The 22,657-nt window shown below is 38.3% G+C and overlaps 1 protein-coding gene across 1 annotated transcript in view; it reads left to right on the top strand.

Moving 5' to 3' along the window:
• The window catches only part of IL1RAPL2 (interleukin 1 receptor accessory protein like 2), a 689,119-nt gene that overhangs the window by 110,520 nt on the left and 555,942 nt on the right, over window positions 1–22,657 (top strand). The gene's annotated exons all lie outside the window — the stretch shown is intronic.

Below are 22,657 nucleotides of genomic sequence, written 5' to 3'. Positions count from 1 at the left end.
AATGATGTAAGCCAAGGCACAGGAGGGGAGGGCTTAGGAAAGGAGGAGTGGTTTTGGAATGACACCACTGCCACTTACTGGGTGGGGGACCTCAGGCAGGATATTTTGCTTTGTTGAGCCTCTTTCTATCGCTAGTAAAATAATAAATAGTTTAAAATAATTAAAATATATGCTGAAAGTGTGTTAGTTCATTTTTAAGAAAGTGTGGTGGGAAGTGTTGAAATGAGCTGGCGGGTGGGGGTGTCTTTGGCAAAAGATGAGGCCAGTACAACAGGCAGATGAGCCACGCTAAGATCAGAATTGATTTGATAGGCAAGGGAGAGCCAGCAGAGGTTTTTAAGTTGACAGAGCTTCCATCCTCCTGTATTGTGTTAACTGTTAATCAGTTTGTCAGGAAAACGTAAACACTAAATTTTCTGGCCAACATCATAAAAAAAGAAAAAGAAAAGGATTATTCAAGAGCAGTTGCTTGCTTAGTTTTCCCCACTCTGGTATCAACACTGTGATTCTAATAGCCAAGTAGGCTTCACTAGGTCAGGTACTTAATAGTATTTACTAGGGTTTTTAATCTGAGGAGTGGCAGGGGATATTTTATGGGCAATGAAATAAAGAATTGATAATTATGAGGCCCCACACTCTGTAATGAGGACTATATACATTTTACAAGACTTTACAATGAATTCTAATGTCAGCCTCCATTTATTTTTCAGAAAGAATCTAGTGCTAGTCCTGGCCAGGTATGGATCTTGTGTGTGCCCTATGTTTGTATGTATTCCACTGAGTCTAATCTCTGTCTTTTATTTTCTTGTAAGGCTGTTCATTCTAAGTCCATAACTTCAGAAATTACTGTAAAATTGCTATATCCCTGCTTCTCCAACTGGAGTTTGTTATCTCTCTAATCTCTCTACCAGAATTGTTCTGCTGGTTGGGGCCAACATGGGGCAGAAAAAATGAGGGGTGCTACTTTGGAGAAGTCATATCTTACTTGGATTCAGAGCTAAAAAGTGAAACCCCCGCTTGGTACTATTTGTGCTATTTGCCTATGCCATCTCCTGGATAACACAATTAAACATTTCCAGGTAATGGTCATTACTATTTAATGTATTTAATAAGTATGCCTTGCCATACCCTGTGGGATACAGTAGCATAAGGAGACTCCTCCTGGTGCTTTTACTTCAGTTCGTCTCATGAGTTTAACTGCTATATTTGGTGACTGGTGGTTCAGTACTTAGAGCAGCCATTAAATGATTTGGTGTGTTTGTAGGACTCTCCTAGAAACACATGTTACTGTTTTTGCACTTCTTTCTTTCAAAGGCTAGCAAAATGCCAATTTAGTTGGTTGTTTATCTAGATTAAAATAAAAGTAGAATTTAAAAAGCAAATCTTTATGCTGTCCAAGCATTTCATTATCCATTTGCAGACTGCATTACATGGAAAGACTCATTTTGCAATAGTACAGATAATTGCTAAATAAATATTTTTGCCATTACTAATACATGATAGTAGAACTAGAGTGGAGAACTAAACTCTAAGGTCTTTGGAGATATGAGTTGTACCTTAAATGATATTTGTAATCTTTAATAACTGCATAGTGATGGGCACACAAATGCTCAAAAATGATTTGATAAACTTAAAATATCAAAAAGTTGATAATGTGTTACTGCTCTAGTTTAGGGATTTCAGAGGAAGCTTGGAAAATATTTACCTTTCATAGTCTTCCACGAGAAGATATTCTAGGCAGATGGCCAGATCCTCCCAAAGACTACTGCCTTTGCACACTGTGTCAGGAGGGGTTTAGGGTTTTTAATTACTAGTTACTGTTCTGCTCTAGAGAAACCTTAAGCAGAGGTTCTAAAAACTCAAGCTGTGGACTTGGAACTAACTCCACACTTTAGCACTTTCTTAAGATTGCCATTACAATGAGACCTGGGGGAGAGATTGCCACAGTGGTCTAGAAGGCAGTATCATCATCTTTAATGGAATCAGCTCCATGTATGTCAAATAAAGCGTGGAATTAAGACTAACCAGGGGCATCAGGGAGGATAGTGTTTTGTGACTTTGTGCATTATCGAATGTATTCAAGTGTTAACAAGATGATTACTCACTGCACCTGAATATGCATCCAGGTTAATGTTTTCTTATTGAAAGGAGATTTCATTAGGATAGTGCTCATTCACGTTTATCCGGCTGACTTCAGGAGGTGGTATAGATTTTTCTACAACCAACAACTGTTATAAGGCCCAGGCTTATATTAGATTTTCCCTAGTACTGATTTTGTTTACTTTGACCTTTATTGTCTGTTTCTCCTAAACCCTCCTTTTTGGGCAGTTGCAAATGGGTGCAGTAAATATCATTCATGGAGGCACATGCAAATGTGATCTGTGTTTTCTGTCACACTCTGCTACAGGCAGTGCAACAAATGCGATGAAATAAATGAGCATTTGATTGACTACAGTGAGACACACCGTTAAGGAGGCTGTGCTCAAGTGTAGTGTTTATTTACATGCACTAACTGACTCAAAAGAGTGTCATCATAATTTGCTCATGGTGCATGTATTCAGGTTTTTTGGAAGAACTGAAGTCATTGTCAGAAAATTACAGTATTATCTCAATATTTTAGTTGAAAGTAGGTTGTGACAACAACAAACTCCTATTTTCTTCTAACTCCTCACCCTTGCGTCACTGTGTACACTGCATATGAAAATAGAGTAGCAAGAGATTAGAGGAGGAGGAATAGAGAACTGGCAGGATTCGTTAGGGAAATTTTCTGGAGAAATCAACTTCTAAATTAACTTATGAGAGGGATATGGGTGAGAGGGCAGTAGAGCCAAGTTACTATGTCCTGCTGGATTTTCTTATGCCTGGGAATGGAGAGATCTTGGGCAGAGATAAAGCTATATAAACTCGTAGTAGATAGTCACTCCTGCACCCCGAGCTGTCCCCTGCCCTACCAAGTAAACCAAGTGAGGAATGTGGAATCCATCCAAGTCATTGTGTGCTTTCTAGTGGTAGAATGAAGACTTACAGAGGAGGAGAACCTTGATGAATGGAGAGGGAGGAATGCAAGATGGCCTGAGGCAGGTAGTGAGAGTGGACAGCCCTGTAAGAAGGGGCCTTTCTACATATTCTAGAGTCGTGCTGTACAGTGCAATAGCCACTAACCACATGTGTCTATTTAAATGTAAATGAATGAAAATTCAATTCAACTGAAAAGTAAGTTCCTTAGTTACACTAGCTACATTTCAAGTGCTCAATATGGCTAACCACTACTATATTGGAAAGCACAGATACAGAACATTTTTACCACCCCAGAAAATTCTATTGGAAGCACTGTTCTAAAGCAATGGGCAGGAATAACTATTTGACACCTTAAGTGATAGGAGGCCCTTAGAGAGCTATGAGTGCCAGAGTGACCACAAAACTCTTTTTTTGTATGTGTAAACAAGTGAGAACACTACTGTTGTCTTCCCTTGCACCCTTCCCTAATGCCTCCACTGACCAGCAAGAAAATCCATTTAGATGGTTCAACTGTTATTTTGGATGAATTAAAGCATTAGTTTATGTTTTCATTCTTTCATTCAACAATGGAGCAACTACCATCTTTGAGGCACTATTAGCAGATCTTGTGGAGTTTGTGAGGTTAAATTAGGCACTACCTGCCCTTGAGGTATTTATAATCCAGTGGGATAACTGTTAAGAAAAAAAGAGAGAAAAATGGAAATCACCAATAGGGGGCATAGGCAAAGTGCTATGAAAAGTGAGAGGAGGAAAACTCCTCTGGGGCTAGGGAACTGGAAGGGTAGCTGCCATTTATTGAGTGGCAACCTAGTACATGCCAGGTTTTTAACCTAGGTAACCCTACGTTATACTCCACCACGTCTAAAAAGGTACATTCTGTTATAGAAATCATACATTTTCAGTAGTAGCTAAATATGAATATTCTTAGAGTCCACAGGATGGTATACATCATTTCTTGACTTTGTAACCCATAGAAAGTCAGACTCTAATTAGCACTTGGTACTACCTTCCCTCTTCCCCTTTCCACTCCTCTGCCCTCTCCCCAGAGTCCTGGCTCCATCATGCTAGTAGCCCATATGGTGGAAGCCTGTGAAACTATCCTTCCTGGATCCATGCTGGTTCTTTTAGACTTCCACAGAGATAAGGTTAAATGCTTTTGGCTTATTGATGTTGGAGCAGCACAAAGACAAATAAAACTCTTTCTTGCTAATACTGATAATTTTTGGTGTGTAATTTTGCCTATGGTGCTAAAAATAACCCTTACTATACCCGAGGAATAAGACTGGAAAGGAGCTATAGGGGCATGACACTTAATCCTGTGCCCTCTCTCAATACTCACAATATCTCACCTAATCAGAAAAGGTTTTATGGAAGACATAGAAGAAATTTGGATATTGAATATGCTAAGAGGACACTGTATATACACTGACAAATTCAAGTGCCAGGGTTTTTTGTTGTTGTCATTGCTTGTTTGTTTCTTTGTTGTTCGTTTGAACATATTACACAAAATAAGTCATTTGCAGATTAAATTCATAACAGCGTGTAGTTCAGTTTGAGAAAGGAAATGGAATATGGAAGGGAGCAGTGGGACCTAAAGCAGGAGAGATTGGTAGAAAGAGTCTAGGTTGGGGAAGGTCTCAAAAGCTAAGTAAGTAGTTGGAATTTACTTGGTAGAAATAAAAACCCAAACCATCAACTAATGTTACCCCAGCTGTTTAAAAATGAGAAATTATTGTTTGCTCTCTCTTTTTATAGATGAATCTCATATTGACATAGACAAATATCATCTAGCTATGTGGTAGAAGAGGACATGTGGTAGAGCTGCCTACTTGGTTCATTTAGTTACCATTAGGCATGAAAGGGTTCAAGTATGACAATGGGAGGAAGAAGATACAAAAGAAATACACTTAATTAATGACCTCTGATCTCAGAGTTTATAGCTTGATTAGGGGATAGATTGTAGTCACAAAACATACTGAAGAACACTGTAGCAGAAAATGCCACTGAAACCTCAATAGTCATTCTACTTTTTACCTTTTTAAGGACCCCAATTTTGTTGTTGACAGCAACTTGCCTTCTCAGATTCACTTGTAGCTATGGTGGTTTGTGTGATAATTTCCTGCCGAATGGCACATAGATTGAGATTAGGAACTACCTCTTCCTGCTTTCCTTCCATTTTTGGTTAGAATGCACACACTATTAGGCTGGAGGTAGAGCAGCCATCCTGGGACCAGGAAATGACAAGCACAAGGATGAAAATCAAACGTCATAGATAAAGTGTAAGGATATAATGAACCTGGAATGTTGATGACATTGTGAAGGATCTGTCCCTGGCCCTGAACTGCTTACCTCTGGCGTTTTCGTTATGTGAGAGGGAGAAAAAAAAACCAAAATACCCACCCATTTGTTTAAGCCACTGAATTTGGGTTTTCTGTTACTACTCAAAGCGAAATGCAAACCCAATTGATACAATGCCATGGAGTAGACTATCCCAAAGTGCAAATGAATATGTAATGCTAACACCCTAAGAGGCTTTATGGAAGAGTTTTTAAGCTTAGGTGGAAGCTTTGAAGGATTAAAGGAGCAATTTCAGGTGTTTGATAGCAAATGCTAATGTGGGGTTGTAGTATAAAATTATGTTCATGAGAGGAAGGCATTTTAAAGAAATCCAAATGTGGAATACATTAATATTAGTGGTATGAGAAGTGGATGTAGGTGTGTAAAGAGGTACAAGTGGTGTAGAAGGGACATCAGATATCATGGGGCCAAACAATAACTACAAAATCCTCCAAACTAATAGGCTCAAAAAGAGGTTGCAGGGGAGTGACACGGCCAGAATGCAAAGCCCCTTCTCTGGGATCCACATCCTCATTTATTCTTATAAATGAATCTATGATGTATCTCAGGCCTAAATGAGTGCCATTCTTTTTCATTAGTAAGTTCTTTAAAATCAATAATGTTTTCTTTAAGGGAAAGCTTTAGCTATTACTAATTTATATCTCATTAAATTTTCACCTTGTTTTCCAAGGTTCCGTCTAAGCTACATCTTTCATTAAGATTTTAAGCTACAGGCTATATGTAATTTATTGAAGTACCCCAGATAGACAGGAAGAAATATTTGAAACACATAGGTGAACATTAGCTTAGAAGGCTTAGAGTGTTGCAAGCCTTTGAATGATGAGGTTTATCTTTATAAGTCACTTAAGGGATGTCAAGTGAAATAACCAGTGATATTGTAAGTTAGAGAGAGAAAGAGAAAGGTAGAGACAGAGAGATCGAGAGTGAAAGAGAGAGAGAGAGAGAGAGAGAGAGAGAGAGAGAGAGAGAGAGAGATTCTTTTCCCATCTTAAGTTTGTTGGTCGAAATAAATTAGGCTACAATTTTATGTAAAGTACCTAAGGCAAGCTACTATGCCTCAGAGAAAGGAAACCTTAGGTCTCATCATTTTGGATGCCATATTTCAGGATATTTGGGTTTAAATAGGGCCCCAAAATGACATTATAAAGGGTTATATACCCTAAGGTGAGCTGTCATAGAGACTAAGAATTTTGTACAGTTTTCCCCCAAAAATAGTTGGCTGAAAATATAACATCAGTACCCTATTATTTTCCTTGCATAAAATTAACACATCACAACCAATGGCTTTTTTTCAATTATGTGGCATCAAATGAGTCTTAAAAGAGATTAGGACAAGATCTGTGGTAGCTTTGGAGAATTCCTGCAATTGACAGTTTGACACAGCATGGTTTCAGATTATGTCAAATCCTACAAAACATGTGTAGCCCGCTTGGGAGGAGGGATTCTTTTCAATTTAATCTTGTTGGAAATATTTGCCACGAAGTAATAATAATGCCTTTAATATGCAAATGATTATAATTGCATTTATTACACTGTCAAATGCAAGCTCAAATACTGGTTCTTTGTTTTACAACCAAGCATATCAGACAAAGTAAGAGAAATGACTGCTTTCATCGTTAAGTTCATAAGAGGAAGAACAAATTCTCTTTTCCCTGAAGTTGCTTGCTTTTTCTCTCAGATGTGTAGATGTGTCAGATGTGTTCTTTCCTCCCAATCTCAGTAAAAAAAGAAAGAAGAAGAAGAATTGAGCTGATCACTGAAGGATTTTGACATTCAGATTTTTCTCCTTAGTCTTCATCTGTATCCCAATAGTCCTTTAGGTGCACAACACTTTTTTTTTTTTTGTACGCGGGCTTCTCACTGTTGTGGCCTCTCCCGTTGCGGAGCACAGGCTCCGGACGCGCAGGCTCAGCGGCCATGGCTCACGGGCCCAGCCGCTCCGCAACACGTGGGATCTTCCCGGACCGGGGCACGAACCCGTGTCCCCTGCATTGGCAGGCAGACTCTCAACCACTGCGCCACCAGGGAAGCCCGGTGCACAACACTTTTGCTAAGACAAATTGCACCTTTGAAGGGGACTTTGCCATAAAGTACTCATGTAACTACCTTTATTCTTATCTACTGGTTGATCTTATTGTACTTTTTTCCCCAGGTGTCTCATTTTTTTCCTCATCACTTAAACAGGAATAAAGTTTTGTCCTATTCATTTTTCCAGCAATTTCCACTTCATTCACCTGGGTTCATTTCATCTTTCACTTCTTGTTGGAGAGGCCCTTCCTAGATGCTATGTTTTTTCCATCATTAGGCACAAGGGGGGAAGAGAGGGGAGGTGGAGCCAAGGAAATAGTCCCTCTGCAGCTTCAGTGAGGGTTGTTTAAATCTGTAACTTTCAGAAGACATTTCCAGTGTGTGGGACTTTTCTATTTTTTTGCATAGAGATACCTTTATACAGAATACTTAGTTCTCTTGTTATACCTCCTGTACCCAAGAGATTACAGCCAGAGTCTCCTTTGGACATACGGTGTGGAGTGTGTGTGAATCTGTTGTCTTCCCTCTGTTTCTTTGCCTCCCTATTTGCCCCTGCCAACCTTTCCAGTGCGCATGGCTTCTCCTTCTCACCTTGGTGGAAGCAACCACTTACTGACACCAATGCCTCATCATTAGCAACGTTTTTTTTTTCTGAGTTACTTTTCACTTTTCTGTGTTCTTCTTTCCGTCTACCTATGATAGATAAATCAAAAGATTTACCATTAATATTGGGAGATTCTGGGCTAAAACATTTTGTTTTTTTTCTTTTCACTCCTTTGAATCACAGGCAGTTCAAGCTCTTACATCAGATGCAAAACTTGGGAGGACTGCACATTAAACCAGTTTCAGCTATTAACTCCTCTATGCTAATTAGGTTGTTAGAGGTTAGCCTCACTATCAATCAACCTCTAAGGGGTGAGGCCAAAGATAGATAAGTTTGGGTGCCAAGGGGGAAGGAAGGGGCTAGTGCATGGGGTCTTCTCAAGAAGAGTATAATCTATCTCCTCATGCCACTGTCCTTATGCAAGTTCTTTTTCAATAGCTTCCCAAGTGTATATCCTTCACATTCATCATCTGCTCTGCAGCCAGAGTGGTGGTGTTAAAACTCACACATCCTGCTCAAACCTTTGGTGGCTCCCCCTTGTTTATGGGATAAAATTTTTGCTCCTTGGCATAGTTAAGATCCTTCAGGACTTGGCCCTAGCACCTCTTATCTATCTTTCGCTATCACTTACCATCTTCTCACTTTGCTTTCTAGTCCTGCAGAATGGTTTCTGCTTTCTCCATGAGCCCTCTGTGGTTTGGTGCCTCCCTGTTTTTGTTCACAGTGTTTCCTATACTAGGAGCATTTTTATTCTAATAATTCTTTGGCCAACTACACATAGCCAGTGCCTACCACAGAACCTGAAACATAGTAGCTGCTAGAATCATATTGGTTGAATGATTGAATGACTGAATGATTTTTATGTACCTCTTAAGACTTTGCTCAGGGGTTCCTTCACTGACTACATCCACATACCTTCTCCACCAATCCAGGTTAAGCAGGAACCTCTCTTTTCTCCCAAAGCATCCCATACTTTCCCACCCCCCCATAATACTTACCATAGAGGAAAGCTGTGAACTTCTTTAAAGGCAAGGGCCATGTTTTATTCTGTTCTGTGTCCTCAACACCTGATAAAGGGCCTTTCCGAGAAGGGATGCTCAATAAGTGTTTCTTGAACCCAAATCTTTTTTTAGAGAATGAGGATAAGAAAATCCCTTGTCAAGTGAAACCTAATTTCTGCTCTTCTAACACCAAACCAGACTCCTGAAGCCAGAACTCTTAAGTCCTTTTAGTAGTGGTCACTATTGTGGATATTAAATTGAGATAGTGCTTTATGATATAAAGCTGCTTTATGAATGCTAAAGTATTAAACTGATGAGTTGCATTATTATCTATTTTGTACATGTCAAATAAAAGAAGCAACTCAGAGCACTTCCAGTGAAAGCCAGAACCCTGCACTTTCCTACTTCAACCTTCCTCTGTTCCCTTTGGTTCCTAAAACTCCTAGTATTCTCCCGCAGTGATTCAGTACAGAGAAGGAAGCAGACTGGTGAGGGACTGTCAGAGTGGGGATTATTTTCAAAGAAGAATAGCATTAGTTATGATCCACTTTCTTAGATTCAGAATCACCCAGCTGCAGAGATGACCCTGCAGACTCAGATTTCAAACACTAAACAGATTCACTAGGTACACCTAGCATGGTTGCTTCCTTTTAATATGCTTCTGAGTGTTTGAGAGGTATAGGATGTTCTCCTCTCTGTCTCTGTAGAAGTCAGGTAATTTCTTTTGGGGGCCCAACTCTACCACTGTGATCCAGCCTGCACTGATGTCAGTTATCTCCTTTGCTACTATGACTAGAGTACCTCTCACTCCTAAGAAATTCATTCTGGGCTGTGTGTTCTGCCATTTCCTGAAAACTAGGTATATCCTGCTCTGTCTTTAAGCTGGCCTGGTCCAAGCAGGTTCTGATCCCTCTGGCACTGATTGTATGCCCTATTGTGGTTCCGAATTTCCCTCTAGTCCTTCATAGAGCTTCCCCTTCCTGTCCCTGCTCTACTAAGATTAGAAAGTCTGAGAACGTATTCTACAGCCCTAGTCTATGAGAGGGTGGGAGAAGAGTCTTGGACTCCCCCATTCCTTCTATATGAGCAATCTAGAATTTTCCAAATTATCTTATCTGGCTAATACAAATCTTATATTTGTAAATTGTACTTCAGAAACCACCCTTCCTGTCTTCTAATTCACTTATTTTTAATATAACACATTTATTGAGATAAAATTCACATACCACACAATTTATCCATTTAAAGTGTAAAATGCAGTGGTCTTTAGTGTATTCACAGAATTGTGCAACCATTACCACAATCAGTTTTAGAACATTTTAGAACAATCAATCCCTCCCCACCCTCCAAATCAGCCCCTGGCAACCACTAAATCTACTTTCTGTCTCTGAGCCTATTCTGAACATTTCATACAAATGGAATCATATATGTGGATTTGGGGCCTTCTTTCAATTTAGTGTAATGTTTTCAAAGCTCATCCATGTTGTAGCATGTATCAGAACTTCATTCCTTTTTACGGTGATAATATTCCATTGTATGGATATGTCACATTTTGTGTATTTACTCATCTACTTATGGACGTTTGGATTGTTTCCACTTTTTGGCTATTTTGAATAAAACTTCTATGAATATTCATGTACACATTTTTGTGTGCACATAAGTTTTTATTTCTGTTGGGCATGTACCTCGGAGTGGAATTGCTAATTCACTTTTAATATTAAGACTCCAGACGTCTATAGAAACACAAATACCCACTTTTTTCCATTATGATGGTGGGAGGAGGAACACATTGCCACCCCCACCCTCTAAATCAGTAAACAAACCTAATTATTAAAGGAAAGTTGCAAGGAAAAGAGGAAGTTGCTTTTTTCCTGCCTTCAAAATAATCAAAGCATGGAATTATTATAAACCTCATGTAATGAGGTAATGTGGATTTTTTGCTTATCAAAAATCAATGATAAATTATAACATGTTCTGTCTTCTCAAGACTCTCTACAAATTACAATTCTGATGAAAAATGTAATGTTTTAACTTTCAGCTTACACCTGAACAGCAACAGTGGTTTGAGAGTATACAAAGTAAGTTATTTGAAAATATACTATTTGGATTTTATAAATAGTATGCTATGGGTGTGTCACCCAATAGATTTCATAAAACCTATTTTCTTCTTAAATTTACTTAACATTTTATTGGAACCTAGGAAACCTGTTTTGGTGCAAAGGATTCCACAATCCTGTGAGGGTGGGGAAGATAGTGATTTATAATTTCCCCTTAAAGAGATTTCTGAGTTGCTATTTCATACCCACTAATGGGTTTGAGTTTCTTCCTGAATCTAAGACATCCTTTAAAGAAAGTTTCCTTGATTAGCAAGGACATTCTCATAGGTCATTGGATGTACATGCTCTTTGGCTCTGTCTGTGAAGCAGAAAAGAAAACCAAAACACTGAATTCATGAGGAATGAAAAGATGAAGCCAACTTCTCAGAGACAGAGAATTTATAGACAACAAACCACACTGTTCTTTTAGTCTGAAGCCCTTTTCTTTGATTTTTTTTTTTTGTGATAGCATCTATGGAATCATTTTAAAAAATAAAAAATAAAATAAAATACCAAATGTTTCTTTAAGGTATATCTATATGCATGATCCCCATAGAGTGAAATTTCACTTGAGGGACCTGAGGACCAGGAAAAAGGAACATATGGAAAGCCTTAAGTTAAACTGCAAAGTCTGTAAAAAGTAGCAGGAAAAGGGGAGAAAGAGCAGTGGACTTAGCATCTGATTCAAGTCCAACCTCAGCCACTTACTAGGTGTATGAGCTTGAGTATATTCCTTAACTATTCTGTGCTATAGTTTCCTCATCTGTAAGATGGGGGTAGATAATAATGATACCTACCTTATAAGGTTGTGGAGATCAAATGGGGACATGTATATGAAAGCACTATGCAAACAGTAAATCACAAAACAAATATGCATTTAAGTAATTATTTAAAACTGAAATTGAAATTTTAATTAATAATGACAATAACACATTGTTCTTCGTAGAAAGGAGATTCTACGGTATCTGGATGAGGTGAAGGGGAAGCCTAGATTTACATGAATTTAAATTTTTATCAGTTAACACATGTTCCTTTCAAAATCTAGGCTTTTGTACTATTTCCCTTTACTTCACAGTAAAATATATGAAATGAAGACGCTCAAGTACCAGTAGGCTCAAAATCAATATAGAATCACCAGCCAAGCAGGGAAATCACTTAAAACACAATTAAATCAAATGCTATTTAATTAACAAAGCACTAAAACATCCAAATACTATGATCAAAAGACACACTGTGCCCTCACGACTTGATTTTAGTTATTCTCCTTGGTAACTGGGTCAGTGTTCAACATTTAACTCTCTTCTGCCAGTGTGGCAGTGATAGCAAGGAGGAGCAGCCTCTACCTTCAGGGTCCTGAATAACAAGCCCGGTCTCAGCTGGATTTGTTTTCACCAGGCCCATTGAGGGTTAAAAATCCATCTATTCAAATATTTCACTGGAGCTGGAAACTGCTTGTTTAAAGGGCTCCCAGGTGTCTTTCTTCCTCTACACAGTGCATTCTTTCTGACGTTTCTTTACTTCCTGATCTTGTTAAACATCTTCTTTCCTTTGAGTAAATGAACAGCTGCCTCAGTAGAAAGGATATACACTGTCTGTCTCAGACTGGACTGGGCTGACAGTTCTCAGGCTGCCTCAGCCTTTAGGGAAAGAACAAAGTAGTCTGTCTTTCATGGAGGTTAATAAGCACTTCTCCTGTTGGTTGGTTCCTCTATAATGGCTCAGGCTTTAGCACTCAATCCGTCATGGATCTTAATAAATTACCCTTTTGGTTATGCACTTAGAAACAACACTTGTATTACTAATATAGCAACCAAATGTCGAAGTTCATCACTGCAGGTGACAAACAGAGCTTAAATCATTTGCCACACTATTTCCTTGACCTGTCTTGAAAAGTGAGAAAATGGCAAAAGAATCAAGTGATAGGAATGTCCTAAATTTGTGAAGAAACAGAGAACATCACTGTATTTTTTAGGGGATACACACACACACACACACACACACACACACACACACATACACACACACGCACATTATATTTCTGAAGAGATTGTTATAATTATTTGTCACTGTTTCAAAGTTTGCTTTAGAGTTCAAATTATTAGGATATCTTTCTAAATTGTGTTTACTTTCCTGTCTTAATAAAAAGTTGATCAAATTGAAAGAAACCTTTGTATAATGATGGCAACTCTTCTTGTAGTGTCCTTGAGCAACTTCATTATGCAACTGTGGTGCTCAGTGTGTCTGGACCACTGCTTTGACCATCAGTGAACAATGTCCATAGTCATTGATGGAGATGGTTTAGGAGATTCAGCTGAATTGCACTGAGTTCCTCATTCATTCCCTAGAAGTATTTTTAATGAAATTACTGCCATGATTTCGATCTCCATGTGACTTGCCACTTCTTTTTCTAAGTATTCAAATCATGAATTGAGAGTTCTCTTAATTGTGATAATTGTGATCTGGTTAATCAAGACTGTATTCTAGTAGAAAAATTAGGGGTAGAGGGAGAAGGAGGGAGGGAGGAGGAGGGGAGAGGGAGAGAGAGAGAGAGATCACAATAACCAAAATGGTGTACATTCTATGGGAACATTTATGATGTAGAAGGTTTTATAGATTTATCATAGTGGACAGGAGAGAATTCAGCTAGAAGGAAAATTCTACTTCCTTTATTTTACTGACTACTGGGAATGGGGGTAAGATGATAAATATAAAATTGGGACAGTACCCAGAGCCCATGTTATTTCAAAGTATTATAAAATGGGCTATATGATTACATGACAAATTTTAACTCCTAGAAAAATTATTTGTTCAGTTATATACTGCTGACTGTGAGTGCATACAGTTCATCTTGTAAAAGATAGAATTTTCAGCTGGTTGATTATCATCCTATTCACAGTTCACTGAATGTGCTCTATAGCCCATAAAAAAACAAGGACCATTTTTATTATTAGATACAGTATTATTCTAAGGAGCCACTGCATAGCAACATCTAGTTCATTTATTGTTTACTAAATTCTCTAATCAAATTAAATGAGGCATTTTATGTATCCTGCAATTCATTTAAAACATCATACATGTTAGAGATTATATGCAAAATCCTGACTATTCATAGGTAGCTTACATGGGCACAATTCAAGGGCATTTAAAAGTCTAGTTAGAAAACGTCTCAATTTCTGAACAGCACAAATATAATTTAATTAGTTAACTGTTTTGTTTATTTAGGTCAGCTGACCTTTGAGACAACTTGACATCTGTATGTTAGTCCTCTTTCAACAGGCATTAACACCATGGTTGATTTTTGAATAATTCTTCCAAGTTGGAGGCCTTCTGAGCAAAGGTGCAGGTACCTGCAAAGGACCCCAGTATTAACTGGATCACGATGAACTACCATTATGATATAGCTAACATGTATTGAACACGGTTTATATTCTAATCACATGATCTATATTACCTTATTTAATTCTGACAACAACCCAATCAGGTAGGTTTTATTTTCATTATCCCTGATTAATGTATGAGGAAAGTGAATTATGAAGCGGTGGATAAATGTCCAATTTTGCAGGGGTTAAAAGTGGCAGACCTGGGATGAACTCAGCTAGCCTGATACTAGTATGTATACTCTTAATCACTAAACCATACAACTCAGCAATGTCGCACATGATATGGTAGAGCCCCATTACACCAAAATTACTGGTTTGCCCTTCTGTGCCCTTTTGCTTCTGTCCCATTTTTTTTCTTCTCTTAATCTCAGCGCCAAACACCTATTGCCTTCTTTTTCTTACCACTTAGGGCATCCTACATCCAATGCCGATGGCTTTGAGCCCTAAATATGGCATCTTAGATGTTACTGTTGATCTTCTAAGGATGAGAATTAGGGTTGTTGAATTTCTTTTTTCTTCTTCTTCTTTGTTGTATTCAAGCTCTTTGATTATTTAACTCTCCTGTTTCTTTCTATTGTTCCTGTGTCTCCTCCCCTGGATTCTCTTGTCTTGTTCCCCCTTGTTTTCTCATTCTTCATTCATTCTTGCTCTTTATAAATGCATTCATAATCATGACTTTAGTCACTACCTCTATGCAGCTTTCCCTCCAACAAGTATCACCAGCTCTAATCACTTTTACAAGCTCTTTTCTCTTTAACCATCTACTATACCCTGATAGGAGCTCAACTGGCCTAAGACAAACTCATCACCTTTACCAAACCAGTTTGACTCTCCTTTTTAAATTTTAATGGTGTGATTCAGCCTCAAAACTCATCATTATTCATTTTTCTGATTCCCTTATCTCCTCAATCTAGTCCTGCTGATTCTTTTTCTGGTAATGTACCTCACCATTAGTTCCTTTGTGTTCCTGGGGCCTAAAGATTTTCCAGTCATCATTGTCTCTTGCTTGCAAGAGTACAATAACTTTCTAACTGGTCTCCTGGCTTCCAAGGTGCTTACCACCTGGTGCCTTTTCTGATTTCATATCCCCATCACCTGTGTGCTGAGGTTAGGTAGGAGGAATACACCCGTAATAAAGTAGAGTTAAAATAAGTGCCAATATAATAGTTTGAAGTCAAGGGAGCAAGCTCTCATTGTTGGCCAGGGTAATCAGGGAAAACTCTATGAACGAGATGGAATTTAGATTTTATATCAATAAAAAATGCCTGAGGGAGGCATTTAAGATTGGGAAAAGTGTGTAAGCAGAAGCTTGAGATAGAAATGTAGGAAAAGTTTGGGGACAGTTAGTAGTCCTGGATGAACCAGAACGTTATTGCAGGAAAAATGAGGTTGCAAATGTAGCTTGGGCTCTGATTGTAGGGCGTCTTGCATACCAGGCAAAGGAATTTAAAATGTATCCTGTAGAAAATGCATAGAGACATGATGAAATTGGCATTTCAGGACGATGAATCTGGCAGCTGTGTGCAGGGTAGATTAGTGGGAGGAGAGACTGGAGAGAGGAGGCCTGGTTAGGAGGTTATAATAGAGTTCAGATGTGAGTTAATGAAGGCTTCCAATAGGATGGCAGTGGGAACAGAACTAATGAGATGGATGCAGATGTGAGAAGTATTATGGCAGGAAATTTGATAAGGTTTTTTGAAAGGCTGAATTTACCCCCACCCCCCGAGTGGGGGCTGAGGGAGGAGAGTGGGAGGGTTAGAGTCCAGATGACCAGGAAAGTATCTATCAAAATGTTCCTATCCTTCAAGCTTTAGTGCTTCCTCCTGTAAGAGCGTTTGTCCTGAAAAAGCACTGGGAGCAAGACACCTTGTTCATAATAGATGCTCAAACAGGATTAAGTGAATGCCCACTCCAGCTGGCAGTGATTTTGCAAGCTTTGAAGTTCTAGAGACCTTATGATTGTACTTTTAGTGAGTACTCAGCGTAAACTGCATGCCTTCTATTCAACTGGCTTTTAATTTGAGTATGCTTTACCTCTATGGTGAGAGCAATCAGGAGCCTCTGGAGGACAGAAACCATGTCTTGTTCCTTAGATCCCCATCCTACATCATCCAGTTCTAGACCCACAGTAGTTGTTAAAAACATTTTCCTTGATTGTTTCCTTTTATTCTCTCAGGGGGCTTGGATCAGTTAACGTACAGGCATATTTCCCTGTCCATTATGCTGATGAGGATTGCAGTTTAGCTATACTATCACATCTGGACCTCAGGTACTTACAGAGACTTTCAGTATCTCTTCTTCCATAGTCTATTTTCTTCTTCTGGTAGTGTTTACTGAATGAAAGCACATATTTTATGTTTCATTGGGTGCTTGGTAAATGTTGATTGATTTATTCTCACATTCCAGGCTGTGGTGTGGGCTCTGCTTCATAGCTCATGCAGCTTTAATTCCATTTGCATACTTTAGCTACACTCCAAAAAGTGAATGTATTTGCAGAAATGACAGATTTCATTTGTTTAATTTTGTAAACTGTTTAAAATTTTGTTCTTTTCATTTTCAAAATATTTTTATTCAAGTGAACTATATGGCTACTCATCTCTGAAGAGATTTGCTATTGCCTGAAAAATACAGTTTGCTTTATGAGCCTAATATTATAGGGCAACCAGGGAATGGACTATCTCTGTAAACAAAATATTTATTTGACCTTGAGACTCTTTCCCCAAGTACCTTTCCCTCATATACTGATGCCAATTTCTACATACATATAAATGTTACCTTAAATTGATAAGATTTATACAATTTATATTGGTAAGATTTATACAATTTATATTGATAAGATTTAATGTATTTGACAGTAATTCCCATTAGAGGAAATTGTTACAGGAATTTCTCTGTTATGGCTAAATTTGAGAGCCCTGCATTCTAGTGCCAGGTCTGCCCCTTAAGTGTTATGAGAACTTAGACATGGTACTTGACTTTCCTGGGTCTCTTTTCCCACCATCTACAAAACCAGAGTGTTGAACTAAATCACTTTCTATCTTAGCACTATTTTGGGCTTCAAGTTAGATCAAGGGTAAAAATAAAGCCTTTTGAAAACCATATAAAATGGAAATTTCAGGGACTTGTAGGACTCTAAGAATAGGTTCTGCTCCAGCACACCCAGGCCTCATGGAAATTAGAATGGGGACAGGAAGCCATCAAGATTGGAAGTTACTTTTTGTCAGGATCTGGCTAATTACAAAGCTACTTTGTTCATTCTCTCTCTCTCTCTCTGCCTCCGTTTCCCCCCCTCCCTTTCCTTTCTCCCTCCCTCCATCTCTCTTTCTGTTCTTCTCTCCACATATCTGCAGTATTCTTCTTAGTATTCTTGTCTTTCTACCACTTGTAGCTTTGGCTTACACATGACCCACTAAGGTTCTAGCTCTAAGTCTCCCATGACCTTCTAACTCCACCCCCACAATTATCAGCCTCATCATCTCAATTTCCAGTTAATTCAGGAGAGAAAATGATTGGTTAAGCTCTTTTCAAGCCAGAGCTCATAAGTCATATGTTGTTGCCCAGCCTATGGAATGAATACTTTTGTGTTGTGTCCACAATGGTCCAATTAGTTTTGGCTTTTGGGGGTAAGAGCTTGGTTCATATGAAACCAAAATAGGAGTTAAGGACAGCAAAAGGTATATTTCAGAAAAGTGTATGAACAGGCAGACAGATACCCTGAAGCTTACCCAGTACATCTTCCAACACTGAATTTCTATGAATCAAAAAGTAAGTACCATTTCTTATTGAACAGTAAGAGATAGTGCTTAATGGGTAACATTTCACAAATTAACCAGTGGGAGGGAGAGATTTTCATTGTTGTTATTGTTAAAACACAAAGTTTGCTGTAAATATAAGGTATATTTCAAGATGTTATTAATTAGCTATCTTTAGGGTGGATGCGTTTTAGCTTCCTTCTTGAAAAAGAGGTTTTTGTTTGAGAAGTATGAATATGGACTCCTTGGGAGCTAGTATCAAGCACTAGTTTAAAAAAGAGCAGAACTATGAGGGACTGATAAAAAAGTTTCATCTATGGTTAGGCCCTTTTTTACATCTTACTTTCAAAGTCTAGACAAGGTGCTCAGTAATGCATCTCAGTCCTAACATATTCAAAACTGAATTCTTGATTCTCACCTTTCCCTCATGTGTTATTTTACTTCTTTTCTCTCAATAATTGATAATCCCATTCATTTTGACTCAGGCATAAAACCTAAGGGTTTTTCTTGGTTCCTGTATTTCTACCACATCCAATCTACCATCCAGTTCCTCAGAATAGATTCCAAATTCCATCATGTCCTCCATTGCTATCTTGCTGGTCAAGCCCATCATCATCTCTTATTGGGACTATTGAGAGAGCCTGTGTGATTGCCTGCTTTTGGCTGTATAATGCAATAGCTAAAGTAGATGTTTAGGAGGTGGTTTGACTAGGGAAGAGAACTCTAGAATGAGTCAGATGATATGGGCTCTTGTTCCATCTCTTCCATTAACTAATTGTGCAAAGTGGGGCAAGTCATTTCACCTCTCTGCAACATGAAGGGGTTTCTAAAGGATATATTTCCCTTGCAGCATTGTGTTTCCCCACCTTACTTGCCCTCATTACCTTGCTTCTGGATCCCCTGTGATCCTATCCATTGGCTAGCTGGAGGGACTCTCCCTTCACAACACCCAATGCTCCAGGCTGGTGGTTGTGGGAGAGGAAATTCCACTACTTATGGCACTTACTGTGTACCAAGAATTATACTGGGCACTTTACATACATATCTTGTTTAAACCTCTCCACAACTCTGTGAAGTAGCTATTTTTTTTTCCCATTTTGGAGATAAAGAAACTAAGCTCTAGTGACATTAAATGACTTACCCAACTTATAAAGCTGATAAGAGTTAGACCAGGCTTTTCCAGGCCCTCTGTAAGAGGGAGTATCCTTCCATTTCTCTATGGTCTAAAGTTTGGTGGGAAGTTTTGATAATATAGGTCCAGAGTGGAGGTGGGAAAAATATCAAGTGCTGACATTATTCCCTTTAGATTGAGAAGCCAAGCAAGTGAGAAATCCCCATCTCCTCCTAAAGATTCCTACTAGGGGTCTTTCTCTGCCTCCTTTACTACCAAAATAAATAAAATGTTAAGAAGGGAGGAGGGAGAAAGAGAATAAGATATGGCAGTAGCCTTGCCCTGTACCAGATCCCTTCAGGGATCTTCTTTTTCTTTAGGAATAAACTAGTCTGCACTAACTTGGTGACAGTGGGCTAAAAAGTTGCACCTCTCATAAATTTCCAAATTGGCCTCCTGGAAACACACTACTTTCACACAAAGCCCTTACTGTCATAGAAGGGGAATTTTAAGTGCCAAGGCTGGACAGTGGAAGAGCCATTTGTGGACTGACATGTGAAGTACTTCGGGCAGATCGCTGCTCTTCATTCCACATACACTGCAGTTTACTCTGCTTTCTGCAAGCCTTGCCATGCTCCCTGACATTTGGCTTAACCCAGTACCTGAGGACAGGTGATTATTTTGCCCTCATCATAAAATCGCAGACTTTGAATTAAAAGAGACCTTAAAGTTCATGGAGCCCAAGCCCCTCATTTTTTCATGAGAGGAAACAGACTACATGGGTTAAGTGACTTGCCTAAGGTTAGTCAGTTAAAAATTACATAGAACTAGTTTAAATAGCCAACATACTTGTTGTTTGTAATGTAAATGCTTACTTTCACAGAATGTAATCTATTAGGGCCTGACCTAGTGATCCAGCCTGTGGCCCGTGCTGCTTTGAACATTTGCTATTATTCTAGAGCTTTTACCAACTCTGTTGCCTGTGTTCCTCCTTTCCCGCAAAAGTTGGCAATGAAGATCCATAGAACTGTAAAACTTTCTTTGCAGTCCATTTACAAATATGCGATTCAGTTCTAGGTTTCTTGTGGATGATTTTGAGTGAGCTTGTTTTAATGACTCATTGGTTCCTGCATTCATTCCACAGCCCAGTACAAGCAGATGTAGAAATTGTTCTGGCATCCTGGATGCATTCTACCACATTATTTCTGTTATACAATGTGATGAAATAGTATAAGTGTGTTTACACCACATCCAGGGATGACTGCACCATTTAGGGGAAGTACTACAACTCAAGAGAAGAATGTGAGAATGGCCTTGATATCATATATATTTTAATTTATGCTTTTATACATTTAATTCCCTATTTTAATTGTGCAAGAATTTTGAAGTTTCTCTGAACACACACACACGTGCACACACACACACACACACACATATATATATATTCAGAGAAAGTGAACATATATATATATTCACACAGAAATATTCAGGTATTTATATATATGTTTGTATATATACACACAAACTAGTTTATCCATCTGCCCTTCTTTCATCCTCCCCAAAACTAGTCATCTGGAATTTAACAAATAAGCCATAGATCTAAAAGAGAAGAAGGAAAGGAGGGAGGGATGGGGAGGATATTGATTGAGATTGATTACTTGATTTTGATTTATCTGAGATCATCAAAAAGGCATCAAGTTTTCCCATTTGCTTTGCTTTCAAACTGGAGAAGTCTACCAACTTAATTCATAAACATATAAGAAAGGAAACTCAACAGAATATCTAATTGAGAATTTGTGTTCCTTGCCCAAGACATAAAACTATTTGAAATGATCCATTTGTATTGTAACCTCTGGTTGTTACCTGATAGATTGAGCTCCCTTTGAACTGTGCATAGTTAAAAGAAGTTGCTACTTAAGTCACTAGCCTGTTTTAGAAAGTACATCAACAAATTACTATGGTCTTTCTCATTTACTTGAATTTAAAATTGGATTTTAGGTAACAAGATATATGACAAATAGGTGTAAAAACTGTACAGTATAAATTGCTCCAGGTGATGGTGCCATAGCACGATTACTACAGGCAGATTCAAGATGCAAAAATTACTTGTTTGACAGCAAGCAGAAAGACAAATTACTCAGAGACTGAGTACATGTGCTTTTATAATTGCTCATAAATTATTGTGGTCCATGCTAAAATTCACCCAGTTTGTCTATACCACATGTTTTTATTTTAAATAAGAAAAATGCAAATTGTTAGGAATTGGAAAATGTAATCTGCATTATAAAATTAATATTAACCTTGGAACATGGCAATTTGTGTGTGACTTTTTTATTTGTTATCACCTATCTGTCAAAATCTTCATTTTATGACAGCTTTTAAGACCACATTGCTTGCAAAACCACAACAGAAATATCTGACACTGAAATCTCACTAAAATATTATTTGCCATAAATTAGAGTTCGTTATAAGATAGGTATGCCTTGGACCCTCTCCAAGGGGATTTAGTTACTGGATGGCATAAGGTACTTTCCCTCATAATGTGGCTTTCCGGGCTCTGATCCTGAAAACTGTGTTACAGGAGGCTTCGGCAGGCTTATCTCTGCATATCTTCTCGAACTGTGTTTTATAACTGGAATAAATTTCCTTACTCAAGAATAAATGTCTAGTTATTCAACCCAGTTTATGTCCACTCACCATTGTTGGATGATACTGTAAGTCTAGAGTTATATAATAATATAAAGTGTTTAGTTGTCTTACTTATGCTACAGTGGCAGCAGCACTGGCTGTGAAGTCAAGAGTGGGACTTCAACTTACCATGTGATATGAATAAGTTGCATAGTTTCTCTGAGCCTCAGATTCCCATGTAACTGGGAATAACCATGTACTCTGTCCACCACCCACGACTGTTGTGAGGAAGAAATGCAAATTCGTGGGAAAATGCTTCATAAATTTAGAATGGAGAATATTTCTTTTGCTGCTGAAATGAAGATCAATTGCTTTATAAGACTATTCAATGTGTGTGTGTGGCCAGGGACAACTTTGGAATTTAGGCCTCACTCAAAGTCAGGCACAGAAATATTCCAGGGCATGTTTTATATATATAGTGGCCACAATTTTCTGAAGAGAAAATAAACACAAATTTCCTTAAACAATTATTTCTGTGTTTTGAATGATAATATGACCAATGCTTCATCCATTATTTTATGTAACTGAATTATCATGTTTTTAAAAATACATAATGAGGGAAACTTAATGAATTCTCATTTACAAACTCACACTTATGAAAATGTAGACACTATGCTTAAT

This window comes from Delphinus delphis, chromosome X (genome assembly GCF_949987515.2).
Source record: "Delphinus delphis chromosome X, mDelDel1.2, whole genome shotgun sequence".
Classification (NCBI taxonomy): domain Eukaryota; kingdom Metazoa; phylum Chordata; class Mammalia; order Artiodactyla; family Delphinidae; genus Delphinus; species Delphinus delphis.
This window is presented reverse-complemented; position numbering and strand designations above follow the sequence as displayed.